This window comes from Rhinolophus sinicus, chromosome 4 (assembly GCF_057876585.1).
Source record: "Rhinolophus sinicus isolate RSI-liver-muscle chromosome 4, RSI-T2T, whole genome shotgun sequence".
NCBI classification, from domain to species: Eukaryota; Metazoa; Chordata; class Mammalia; order Chiroptera; family Rhinolophidae; genus Rhinolophus; species Rhinolophus sinicus.
In genome coordinates, this window is record NC_142504.1 from 58,084,993 (window position 1) to 58,098,052 (window position 13,060).

Here is a 13,060-nt window from a genome sequence, read left to right on the forward strand (position 1 = left end):
AGATTGAATCCTGTTGTGTTGTAAATGTAGTAATTAAATCAATGTAGCATAAAAAAGATAGACCCTCAAAACCTTAGTTGAAATCCAACTACTGAAACCTCACTAGTGTAAGTTACAACAAACCCCCAGACAAAATCGGGTGCATTTGACTTACCCTCTAATTTTGGAACAATACTTCGGGCCAGTGATTTAGGAAATTCTTACAAGCAAACAATCAAAGTTCCAGGAGATATCCTTGTCTTTCTTCTTCTTTCTTTCTCTGTAATTTAAGAACAATGAACCTTGACTTTAATACGTTTGAGTATCCCTTACAAAGTTTTTGTCCCTTTTCATTTGAAGTTGATATTGTTGATGATATGCGCACGTGAGGTGTCTATGGAAATAAGCTGGCGCTTAACTGTTGTAAAGCTGCCCACAAACAGAGCAAATAATAGCATGTGCACGTGACAGACGAATGGGTGTCATTCCCACATTCCACACGAGGTGGCAGCAGAGAGTGTGTCCCTGGCTACCCTCCTTCAATTGAGACTCCAGGCCCGGGACTAAGCTCACTCTGAGATAAATCCTGTTTCAGGTCCTTCACAGGACTCAACGCACCTCCTGCTTCCATTTTCCAGAAAAGGCAGAAACAATCATTATCTCCATGCACAGGTAATTAAACGGGAGAGTGATTGTAACACAGTTCTGAGTCCATAACCGGGACCGACATGGGCTCACATGGTTCCAACAACGCTTGCACACACTGGATACAAACAGTCCTGGCAGCGTTGGGGTACATCGTGGTCATTCTATTTGAAGAAAATCTGCACATGACCTAATGGTCCAGTTTGCCTTGCACTCACCCAAGAAGGTTTTGGGGTGGGACCAGGGCAGGCAGTGGGGAGTGAGGTGGTGGCCTGACCCTTCACAGGAGCACAAGCCGCACCAGATCCTATGACAATGATTCCCCATCAGCTATGCGATGGGGGAGTCCTGTTCTCGGGCCTTTAAAAATCTCTTCCTCCTCAGCCCCGAGCACAATTCTGCTTCTCCCCATCTTCCCTTCCTCTGACGTCACAATTGACAAGAACTTCCTGGCTGCTCAGAATGGAGTCTGGGGTTACACTTTCCTTATGGAGGGGTGCCTCAGCTTCAGACAGGTGCAGAGCTGGCTTCTGTCTCCTCCAAGTACTAGCTGTGTGACTTCAGACAAAGACATGGAAAGTCAGTCTCCTCACCTGTCAAGTGGGATAACCGCTCCCTCTCAGGTGGCTGTGAGATCAGTGCGGTGAGGCAGGTCAGCTCCTGCCCCACAGGTGATGGGCCCTCACTCCCCCCTCTCTTCCCTTCCCAGTCCTTTCTCTACCTCTATGGGCTGGAAGGATCAAGAGTTTAGCAAATAGTCTCCTTGTGGCAGAATGAGCTCTCCTGTTTGTGTCCACACAGCCACAGTCCCCTGAGTGCTGACTCTGGCTGTGAGCCAGCTTCATCCTCAGGGCGGAGCTCACCACAGCCCCTCCCTGGTCTTCAAACCCCACTCATCTCCAAATTCAAGGCCCTTGTCTTACCTCAGACCAGCAGCACCTCTCACCATTCTTCTCACTGGTCTTCCGGCTCCCGTCCTTCTCTCGTCCAGTGAAACCTCCACACTGTGACCACCTACATCTTTCTAACTAAGTTAGGGATCTAATCCTGTCACTTCCTGTGCCTACAACTACCAACAGCTTCACTTGGGCTAGAGAGTAGTCTCCATCATCAGCACAGTTTTGAGACTTTGTCAGGCCTCATGTTCTTCTCCTGGTCTTAACATATCCTGGTCTTCTCCTATCATAACACCCCGATGCACTCACCAGGTACCCCAGCTATTAGCATTAACCTGTCTGGTGTGGGCTTTAACAGATAGAGGTGCCAGCACTGAGCCTGAGATTGAATGCAGGAATCTGAATTCACTATTATTTAGTGAATAATAATGCATCAACATTTATACATTGATTGTAACAATTCTGGAAAGAGAAGAGAAAGTAAAACTAAAGTAAGATACATGTATTTTGTCGAAATGGGTGATTTCCATTAACAAAATGGACCCTAAAATAAGGAAAATACTAACCAATGAGCCATCCAGGACCTCTTCCTCCCGCTTATTCTTGTCACATTGCTCTGGGGTTCCCTCTCCTGGGACAGGGAAGGAAAAGGGACAAAGGAGTTCGGAAGTTTCCCTGAGATCGGTCCCCACCCTGTGTCCTCATCTTCACCATCCAGGGGCCTCGATTCTGATATGTCAGGTAGGACCGGAAGCAGGTGAGATGAGTTCCCTGGAAGCTGAGGTGCTGGACTGAGGCCAGAGAACAGATGTTGGGTCAGGAAAGCAGCAGATTCCACACCACTGAGCCCTAACCCTAACCCCAAACCTAAAACCTAACCTTTAAAACCTAAACACTAAACCCTTAGCCCTAAGCCTAAATCTAAATCTTAATATAAACTGTAAAACCTTACAACCATAAACCATAACTGTAAGTCTTGCGGCAAGATGAGACTGAGAGTCAAGCGGGTTGAGTAAAGTGAGTGCTTTATTCTGCACTTGGGCGAGGTTCACCGGTCTGCAGACGGCGGCCGGTGAAGTCACACCCAGGGCAGAGTGAGGGAGGGAGGCACATATGCGATTTTTGGGGTGGGGGTTGGCTGAGTGAGGTGGCAGATGAGCAGGCACCCCCAGCGCAGATCAGGAGCGAGCAGCTGCATCCGGAGCTGTTTATCACACCAGAGTCTGCTGCCTTTTCTGGGAAACGCCAGGGGCCCCAGTTTCCATCATGCAAGGAGGGGTCTGACTTGGCAGAGGGGTATTTTTGGCTCCTGGCCACCTTGACCATGCCCGCAGCTGACCTAACATTCCAGCCTTTTTGGTTATAAAGGGGCGGTGAGGTCAATCTTACTGCTTCCTGCTGACAACGGGCAGAGAGGGGTACTAGGCCTGGTCAGCGATGGGAGGGCTCGTGGGCAGCCGGGAGTATGGGTGGAGAAGAAGCTGGTTTCACTGTAACTCTGGACATCTCATGGAGGCGGTTCTGTAGACATTTTAAAAAAACAGGGGGCCATTAGAAACAGGAGACTGATTAGGACGAGTGGGCCTATTAGTGGCATTACCCATGTAGTCAGCAGTGATGGCCACCAATCTGAGAGAGGGTTGGTAGATCCTCTCCGGTGCCGGAGCTCCTCTTGTAACTTATTCAGGGTCTGCACGTTTTCATTGACAAATCCGGGCTCTTTGATGTAGTAACAGCATTTTTCCTGGAGGAAGAGGCGGGTTCCTCCTTTCTCAGCAGCTAGCAGGTCCAGAGCCCATCGGTTCTGCAAGGCAACTTGGGCTGGAGCAATGTGATGGAAGTTGAGGAGGCCTCTATGGCAACCTGCAGGCATGTCTCCAAGTCCTGGGCAGAGTGGATGTTGTGCCCGAGAGCACCAGCTCCTAAACTGGCAGCTACAAAGGAGGAGGCTAGGGAGACCCCCTAGGATAAGGGGTAGGAAAGTAGCCCTCTTTTGAATAGGAGTGGAAATTTTCTCATAGGGAGGCTGCAGTTCTGTGAATTCAGCCTGGCTGTGGAGCATTAGTTGGGGGGCTACGGTTGTAGGAATGCAGGGGGCAGGGGAAGAGGTGTTTATACAGTTGGTGAGTGTCTTGTTGTACCAGAAGAATGTGCCAGAGGGAGCCTGAAGAGTGGTCGAGAGTGGTTGGGTTGTATTGCATAATGACTGGTTAGAACCACCGTAGCATATGGGTAAGGTGAGGTTAGGTGGAGGAAGATATAATGGTATCTTGGCGATGGTGGAAACACTGTTCTGAGTTGTCACTAGGAGCGAACTGTATTAAAGGTACAGCTGCTAAAAGGGGGCGTTGCAGAGACGCACAGAGAAAACAATCAGTTATGTTAGGAAATCCAGAGATGTTAAGGAGGGAGGCAGCTTCTTGTATTATTTTTAGCCAGGTGAACGGGTGGGCGGATCTGAGCTCTTGATCTGTCCTGCAGGCTGTAGTTGGGTTTTTATAGCCTGTTCCTGCTGGAGGATGGTTTGGGACATGTCTCTTAATTGTTGAAGTTGTGGAGGGATAGCTCGGATGTATGCCCGGTAAATATAGAGTGTTGCTACGGGCTTTGAAGAGAGAGCCCATGGGTAGAGCTTTCCTTTAACTCCTGATGCCCACTTTTGATGCCAGGGGTCTTTAATCCTGAATGTATATTGGCCTTTGCTGTTACCAAAAAAGAACCCCGATTTCTGGTTGACGGTATTTATGTAACAAGAAGTGTAGGGGCATCCACCATATGTGCCCTCCCACTGGTGGCATTAGTCGTGGATTTGGTTATGGGGAAAGCAAACAGCTGGATCAGAAGAACAACGAGTGATAGATTTGAAGGTGTCGGGTGGAATGATAATGGATACCTGTTGCTGGCATTCTTCAGGCTTGCAATCCCTGGTTCCCAGAATGTGGGTGGAGGCCTTATTATTGCTATGGTATGATTCTGTTATATAAAACCGCCACACATATGGGTTAATGGGGAACGGGGCTCTTGGGAGAAGGGTAGGATTAGGGTTAGGGCAGCTAAGGCGAACGTTAGTGGGGCCCAGCATCTTACAGCTGTAGAGGTCGTACTGCTCCGGGGTCCTCTTTAGTCTGGATAAGTGGTGCCACGAGGGATCGCCGAGCAACTTGGCTGCAGTGGGAGTTGTAAGGATGACTGTATGGGCCCTGTCCACTGAGGCTCTAAGGTCTTGGGGTGTAGATTCTTGAGGAGGACCGAGTCGCCTGGTTGTAGAGTCGGTCCTTGGGCTCCGTGTTGTGTTGTTCTTGGCTTGGGTAAATACCTGCCAGTGTGTTCGCGGAGAAGTTGCCTGAGCAGCGACAGGTAAGGGAGGTAGTTGGCCAACGGTGGAGGATCTGCAGGAAGATGGTGATTAAGCAGAAAGGGTCTCCCATATAGCAGTAGTTCAAAGGGACTTAGGAAGGTAGGGCTTCTGGGGGTGTCTCGAATCCTGGCGAGGGCAATGGGCAGGAACTCAGGCCATGATTTTCAGATTTCTAAGGACAATTTAGTTAAGTGATCTTTGAGGAGCTGTTAGCTCTCCCAACTTTACCGCAAGATTTGGGACGGTAGGGAATATGGAGTTTCCAGGCAATGCCTAGGGAAGAGCTAACTTGTTGGACAATATTAGAGATAAAGGCAGGACCATTGTCTGATTGTAGCTAGTTGGGGAGTCCGAACCAGGGAAGAATGTGCATCAGAAGGACCTCAGCTACTACCGCTGCAGTCTCATAATGGGTTGGGAAAGCTTCAACCACCCTGTCAGTGTGTCGACCAAGGTAAGCAGATATCTGGTCTTTTTGTGGGGAGGCATATGAGTAAAGTCTATTTGCCAGTCTTTACCAGGGAGATGGCCTCTCATCTGATGGGTAGGGAAGGTGGGACATAGTCCCCCTTGGGGCGAGATGGCAATACAGGTAGGGCAGGAAGAGCAGATGGCGTTGACCGTTTCTCACAAAGCTGTTGAGGTAAAGAGCAGGTTGAGAAACCTGTAAAGAGGGAGCGCTCCGATATGGAGTGACTGATGGACATGTTGTACTATCGTTCTGACTTGACTTTGAGGCCGAACGATGTTGTTATTTAGGAAAATCCATCCATCAGGGCCTGGGGTACTACCAAGCTGTAATAACTTGTTCTTTCCAGCTTCAGTGTATTGGGGTTTGAGGGAGGGAGTAGACAAGAAGAAGACTGGGGCTGGGGAATTAGTATCTCGGGTTAGGCTTCTGGCTACTGTGTCAGCCTTGATGTTCCCTTGCATGATAAGGGAGGAATCAGTTTGGTGACCTCTGCAATGTATGATGGCTACCTGGGATGGGAGCTGTAGAGCTTTGAGTAAGCGAGTGATGAGGATAGCATTGATGACAGGGGAGCCCTTAGTAGAAAGAAAGCCTCTCTCTCTCCAAATGGCTACAGGGCAGTGTGCAATAAAAAGGAGTATTTGGAGTCTGTGTAGATGTTCACCCTTTTTCCCCGTGCTAAGTGTAAGGCAGGGGTGAGGGCGATGAGCTCAGCCTTTTGGGAGGTGGTCCCTTCTGGGAGTTGGGAAGCTTCTAGAGTCTGCTCAGGGGTAACTACTGCATAGGAGGCTCCCCGGTGGCTTTGGGGGTCTAGGTAAGAACTCCCATTGACAAAAAGTATTAGGTCTGGTGCTGAAAGTGGTTGGTCTGAGAGTCCTTCTCGGGGCTGAGTGAAGGCTTCAATTATTTCAGTGCAAGAGTGTGAGGGAAGAGTATTTGTAGGGGTAGTGGGAAGGAGAGTAGCCAGATTAAGAGAGGGAGATTGGGTGAGGGTAATATCAGGGTTCTCCAGAAATAGGAGGTGGAATTCTTGTGTCCGGGAGGAGGCAATGAGAGAGAGAGAGAGAGGTGGGAGAGCAAGTCCTGTACCCGATGGGTGGAAAATACCTGCAATGGTTGTTGGAGGCAAATTTTGGGGGCCTCCTTGGTAAGAACAGCTGCCGCAGCCTGCCACCCCCGGACCGTGGGATCGAGTTGTTTGGCCAGGTAAGCTACTGGGGTTAAGGTAGGGCCTAAGGGTTGGGTAAGGACCCCTGAAGTGATACCTTATTTTCATCAGTATATAAATGAAAAGGTTTGTTGATGTTGGGTGGGGGGGGTGAATTTAGGAGAGTGTCCCAGAGTTGGAAATACCCTTTATAGACAGTAGAGGGGGGTGAAAGAGGGCCAACAGGCGTCTCTCTTGCGGCTTGGTAAAGAGTCTTTGCCAGTATGGCAAAATTTGGAATCCAATGCCAAAAAAATGCAATGAGTCCTGAAAAGGACAATATCTGTTCAGCACAGGTGGGAGGCTGTAGGTCCCTTAATGCCTGTGCCCGGTCTACTGTTAGACCTCAGGAATGGGGAGTAAGACAGGTTCCTAGATAGGTGACAGTGGGCTTGGACAGTTGTGCCTTGGCAGGGGAAACACGGTACCCTTTGTCCCCTAGGAAATTAAGGAGGGCTGCTGTGTGCCTTTTGGATATGTCCAGTGAAAGGCTACAAAGGAGGAGATCATCTATGTATTGGAGGAGGGTGCTGGGGGCTAGGTGGCATTGCAGAAGGTCTTTTGCCAAATAGGTGAGGGCTGTCTCTAAAGCCTTGAGGCAGAACTGTCCAGGCCAATTGTTGGGAAGGCTGCATGTCAGGGTCTTCCCAGGTAAATGCAAAAAGGTGGTAGGAGTCTGTATCGAGAGGGATGGTGAAGAAGGCGTCCTTGTGCTCTAACACCATCAAGTGGGTGTTACCAAACGGGACATGCGAAAGGAGGGTGTAGGGGTTTGGAACCACTGGGTGGATAGGAATGACGGCCTCATTGATTAGTCGGAGGTCTTGAACTAGCCTATAGGTCCCGTCTGGTTTCTTGACTGGGAGGATTGGGGTGTTGCAGAGGGAGTTAATGGGTATTAGGAGTCCTTGACTAAGTAGCTGGGTAATGAGGGGCTTGAGCCCTTGGCGAAGTGTAAGAGAGATGGGGAACTGAGGATGAGAGGGGAAGGAAGTTGGGTCTTTAAGAGTAAATTTTACAGGAACGGGATGTCTTGCTACTATAGGAGTAGAGGTGTCCCAGACTGCAGGGGCGACTAAGGATGGAGGGAGAGGGGGTCAGGATTTCTGTGGGCAAATGGGAGAGGAGGAGAGTAAAGAGTAGGGAAGTCGGGGGGCCATGGGGAAACTGCAGTGTGGCCCCAACCTTGGTAAGGAAGTCTCGGCCTAAGAGGGGGCATGAACTAGGGGCATGAAGGCAGAACTAGGACTGAGTGGGTTAAGGACTTGCTTTCTAGGAGACAAGGAAGGGGTGCAGTGGCTAGCGGGCAGGTGGGCTTGCCATCAATACCCATGACCGAGATGGTGGAAGGGAAAAGGGGGCCCGAAAAGGAGGGCAGGACAGAGTAGGTAGCCCCTGTGTCAACCAGGAAGGAGACTGACTCTCCCCCTACCTGGAGCGTTACCCTGGCTCGGTGAAGATGATGGGGGTCGTCAAGTCTGAGAACCGTCAGTCTTTGGCCAATTCCAGCAGGACCAGCAGCAGGTCGTTCCCTGGAAGAATGGTACCTCCGCGTTGAGGTGCCGAGAGTCCATGGTTCTTCCAGAGGCAGTCACTTTTCCAGTGACCGCTCTGACCGCATGCTGGGCAGGGCCTCGTGGGGGGCCGAGGCTGGGGGCATTGCCATGCCCAGTGACCATCTTTTCTGCATTTGAAGTAGGCTCCTGGTGGAGTTCATCCCCCCCGGCGAACACCCACCCTGTGTCGGTCCCCTGGGGTTGTGCACGGCTGCCGTCAGCCTCACTGCTGCTACCAAGGCTTGGGTTTGTAAATTTACTTTCTGTTGGAGGTGCGCTTCTCGAGCTGATTCTGCCTGCTCCTCCCGAGCATTAAAAACTTTAAAAGCCATATTCATTAGATCTTGGACTGGGGTCTGAGGGCCGTCTTCCGCCGTTTTTAATTTCTTTCGGATGTCAGGGGCTGACTGCGTAATGAAATGGGTGGCCAGTACTGTGGCGCCTGCAGGGGACCCAGGGTCCAGGCGGGTATACTGAATAAGGGCCTCAGTCAGCCGCTTAAGGAAGACCGCAGGATTCTCGTCTGGACTCTGGGTCATCTCCCTAAGCTTGTCAAAATTGACAGCTTTGTGGGATACTGCCTGCAGGCCAGCCAGGAGACATTGGACCACCTGATCCCTGCGATGACGCCCATCTCGACCTTCAGGGGTTTCTACTTGGTAAGTCCAGCCCGGCTCTTGGCGGGGGACTGCCTGGGTCCCAAAGGGCATGGCAGCATCTGTGAGATGGACCTGGTCTGCATAATGGGTGGCTACCTCAAAGACTTTCTCATCTGCGGTTAGGGTAGAGGAGCAGATGATGTGTATATCATACCAGGTAAGATCATATGCCTGGGTTAGATATTGGAATTCTTTGGTGAAGAGAGTGTGGTTTGAGGAAAAGGAACCCAGGTGCTTTTCAATTTGTGACAGGTTGGTGAGGGAGAAGGGGACATGGACTCGGACCACCCTTTCAGCCCCTGCAACTTCACGGAGTGGGCACATAAGGGGGGTCTGAGAAGTAGGAGGAGGAGGATCATGAGAAAGGGTATGGCTACTAACAGGCAAAGCGAGCGGGGAAGGAGGAGGGGATGGATAGGAGAGGGAGGTAAGGGTAACACAGGAGGAGTGGAGGGTGGAGGTGTTAGGGCCCTGGGTATCGCGGAGGACGGGAAGGGGGGCAAGACATGTTTTAGGGAGGCTCAGAGAGAGGAGAGGGAAGAGGAGGAGTGATAGAGACAGTGTGTTTTGGTTTTTCGCGGGCTATGAGGATTTGGATTGTGGAACAGGTGGAATAGAGGGAGGGACGGGAGCGCAAGTACCAGAAAGCATGAACGGAGGGGACTTCAGACCACATCCCTGTTCCTCGGCAGCAATTATCGAGGTCTGTTAGAACACTGAAATCCAAAGTCCCGGTTTTAGGCCACTTTGACCTGTTGTTCAAATCATATTGGGGCCAAGCGACAGTACAATAAAAGATCAGACGCCGAGGGCAAAGATCCTGATCAAGGCCCAATCTTTTAAAATTGAGGAGGTGACATCCGAGTGGTGTCTGAGGTCAGGTTTAGAATTTTGGTTTCCCCTGTCAGTTCTCGGGGATCAATAGTCAAGACCAAAGACCAGCGTCCCGGTAGTTTGGTCTAGGCTACGGACGGGCAGAGGACCCGAGGAATAGCTGGGACGTCTCCACAGCTGTCCTGGGTCTAGGACAGAATAGAAGACAATCTCTGACACGGCAGCAAATTTACCAACAGAGAAGTCCGTGGGTGATGACCCGAGGCAGACACGGGGCGGGACTCACCTCTCACATGGCCAGAACCGGGGTGAAGGTCAATAGGTCCTGAGCCGCCAGGGAGGAGAGGAGAGCAGTCCCAGGGCACCAGCAAGCGGGACCCGCTCCTCTCCCGGGTTTCGGCTCGAGATGTAAGGCTTGCAGCAGGATAATGAGAATGAGAGAGTCAAGCGGGTTGAGTAAAGTGAGTGCTTTATTCTGCGCCTCCGGGAGAGGTTCACCGGTCCGGTCCGCAGACTGCGGCCAGTGAAGTCATGCCCAGGACAGAGTGAGGGAGGCATATATGCGATTTTTGGGGTGGGTGTTTGCTGAGTGAGGTGGCAGGTGAGCAGGCACCCCCAGCGCAGATCGGGCGTAAGCAGCTGCATCCGGAGCTTTTTATCGCACCAGAGTCTGCTGCCTTTTCTGGGAAACGCAAGGGTCCCAGTTTCTATCATGCAAGGAGGGGTCTGACTTGGCAGAGGGGTATTTTTAGCTCCTGGCCGCTTTGACCATGCCTGCAGCTGACCTAACAATAACCAACAATATAAACCATAACTTAAATCCATTACGTAATACTATCTCCATGTCACGTCCAGCGTAACACAGGCAGTGAGGATGTGAGAAGGGGCTGCTTGGGTTAAGTTTTTAAGAAAGAAACAAACAGAGACTTAATGCAGTTAAATCTCTCCAAAGGCCAGGAGTCTCTCAGTCTCAGAGGCCGACTGGAGGTGTTTATTGATAGGTATACAAATACAAGAAAGTAACATTGTTTCTTACATGGTCTGTGAGACTCATGCATCATAGCAGAAAAAAAGTTTATTCCAATTACCCTTTGTCTGTCAACAGCCAAAGCACAAGGTCCCATGATGTCTTAATTAAGGTATGTACCTTCTCAGGGTCAAGTCTCTCATATTGTAACAGTTCCGTTGAGATAGGTGGAGAGAACTGATCTTTATTGTCTTCGTGACTTCTCTCACAAACAGGTGCAAGGGAAAAGGCAGAGCCAGCAATGACTTTTCCCAGGCAAGGAGAAGGGGAGGCAAGGCCCCTTCCCATATTTTTCTAAAGCAGCTCATTGAGGGTCCCCAGTCAGTTCCGCCTGGCTTAGGTTGTATCTCCCGTCAGATATCTTACCCGTCTTTGGCTGCAAACCATCTTTTGGGGACCAGACAGAGAGACATAAGGTGTAAACACAAGGATGGAACAGAGTTCCAGAAGGGCAAAGTCTCACAGACTCTCCTTCCTTAAGGAAAAACACAGGCGGGACAGTTGGCTAGGCTATTGTATGACTACCTCACCAGAAACCACAAACTATGAACCATATCCATAAACCATAACTGTAACCATAAATTATAACCAAAAACACATAGCCATAAACCATAAACGTAATCCATAGTCAATCCCATAAACCATATAACATACATGTAGCCATAAACAATACACATAAACCATAACCAAACTGTAACCCATAATCTTAGCCTTAATCCCTAACTCAGCACCAAACTCCACCTCGGCCTCAACCCCAGCCCTGTAGGACACTAATAGCCCCTAACCAGTCAAATCAGAAGTAGGTCACAAAAACAGAATATACAGATCTATATCCCTTATAAAGATGTAAAAATGTTCCATAAAACAGGACTATGAAACCAACTGCCCATTAAAATAATCATGCACCATAAGTAACTCAAAGGTTGTTCAACTAACTGAAATCAACTATGGAATTTCAGTATGGTTACTATCCAAATGAAATAAATGGCAAAAGGACTTAATAGCAATATTTTGTTATCTACGTATTATCAGATACTTTAGGACCTAAACAAAGATTCTGAGTATTCAGACTTCTTTTGTTGTGTTTCATATTTAAATACCTCCCTACCTGTATTCTGAGTCAAGTCACTTGACCAAAAGTTGTTATTTGGGATGGCATTTCGTTTCATACCAAAAGTTTTCCTATCTACAGTTACCACCTCCAAGGAATTGACATTACAAGGCCGAAGTAATCTGCAGGGTCTCTATTTCAAACACTGAGCAAAAAATTATAGCAACACCCTGGAAAGTCAAACAGGTACCCCCAAAATAGGACAATTATGCACAGTCCTGTAAAGTATGTTAAGTTTTCCACCATCTAAAAGTTAAGCTATAATATATATGAACGACAGTTGACTTGGTTTCAGGAGAAGTACCTTTGAGGAATTACATTAGTGTTCTCATTTTCAGTCACTTCCAGGGAGTCTGTAGGCCACCATGCTATTTACTCTGGATTGTGGTAGTGAGGCAGGAAGGCAGACTTGCTCACAATTGGTAATCAACTGTACTCCTGACTCTTCCCATTTTTCAGGCACAACCTAATCTTTGTATAAATCAGTAGATCAAATGGACAAGAAACTTCCAACAGTGGCAGGAATGTCATTGTAGCTGTAATCTGTCTGAACACAGAATGATTTTCATTTTGGAGAGTTTTCTGAGCCTTTTCTCTGAGTGTACTGTCATTTTTGGCAGTCTTGTCACAATCAATATAAAATTACCATCTTTTAAGGACTTCACCCCTTTCAATATTTGAGAGGACTGCCACCAGTTTCTGAACTGAACTCTTCTATAATGGAAATTACAGTGGTTCCACCACGTTATTTAGGTATTTCATGAGTTCAGGATGAGTAGTTACAGGCAAGGGTGAGCCCACATTTCTGCATTGGAGTAAAGGTTTCAGGTGGATACATGCCACACATGTTATATCCTAACATGTTGTTGATGTCAAATAAGAACTCAGCCACAGTTTTACGGCTCCCATGCAGGGTGGTGGGTTACTGTGGGGAGAGCTGCAGGGCCATGTCCAGACCCACAGACGGGCATGCTCACTCACAGATGGTGACCGCAGGGCTCACAGCAGCTCCCTGCCACGTATGCCTATTGATTTTTTATAAAGGGCAGATAATGTGACATTGTGTAAAGAAGGGTTTTCCAACAAATGGTGCTGCGCAACTGGCCATCCAAATGAAGAGAAACCACACACAAAACTTAAAATACATGAAGGGCTTAAATATAATCAGTAAAAGTATAAACTCTCAAACAAACCGTGGAAATACATTTTCATGAACTTGGATTAGCAATGGTTTCTTAGATATGACACCACATACAAGCTACAACAACAATAAAAGATAAATTGCACTTCCTCAAAATTAAAAACGTACATGCATC

At 48.8% G+C, this 13,060-nt stretch overlaps 1 pseudogene; it reads right to left on the minus strand.

Moving 5' to 3' along the window:
* Nucleotides 1-12,078: 12,078 nt before the first annotated feature.
* LOC109437783 (mitotic spindle assembly checkpoint protein MAD2A pseudogene) lies at nucleotides 12,079-12,693 on the minus strand (annotated as a pseudogene).
* Nucleotides 12,694-13,060: the final 367 nt, after the last annotated feature.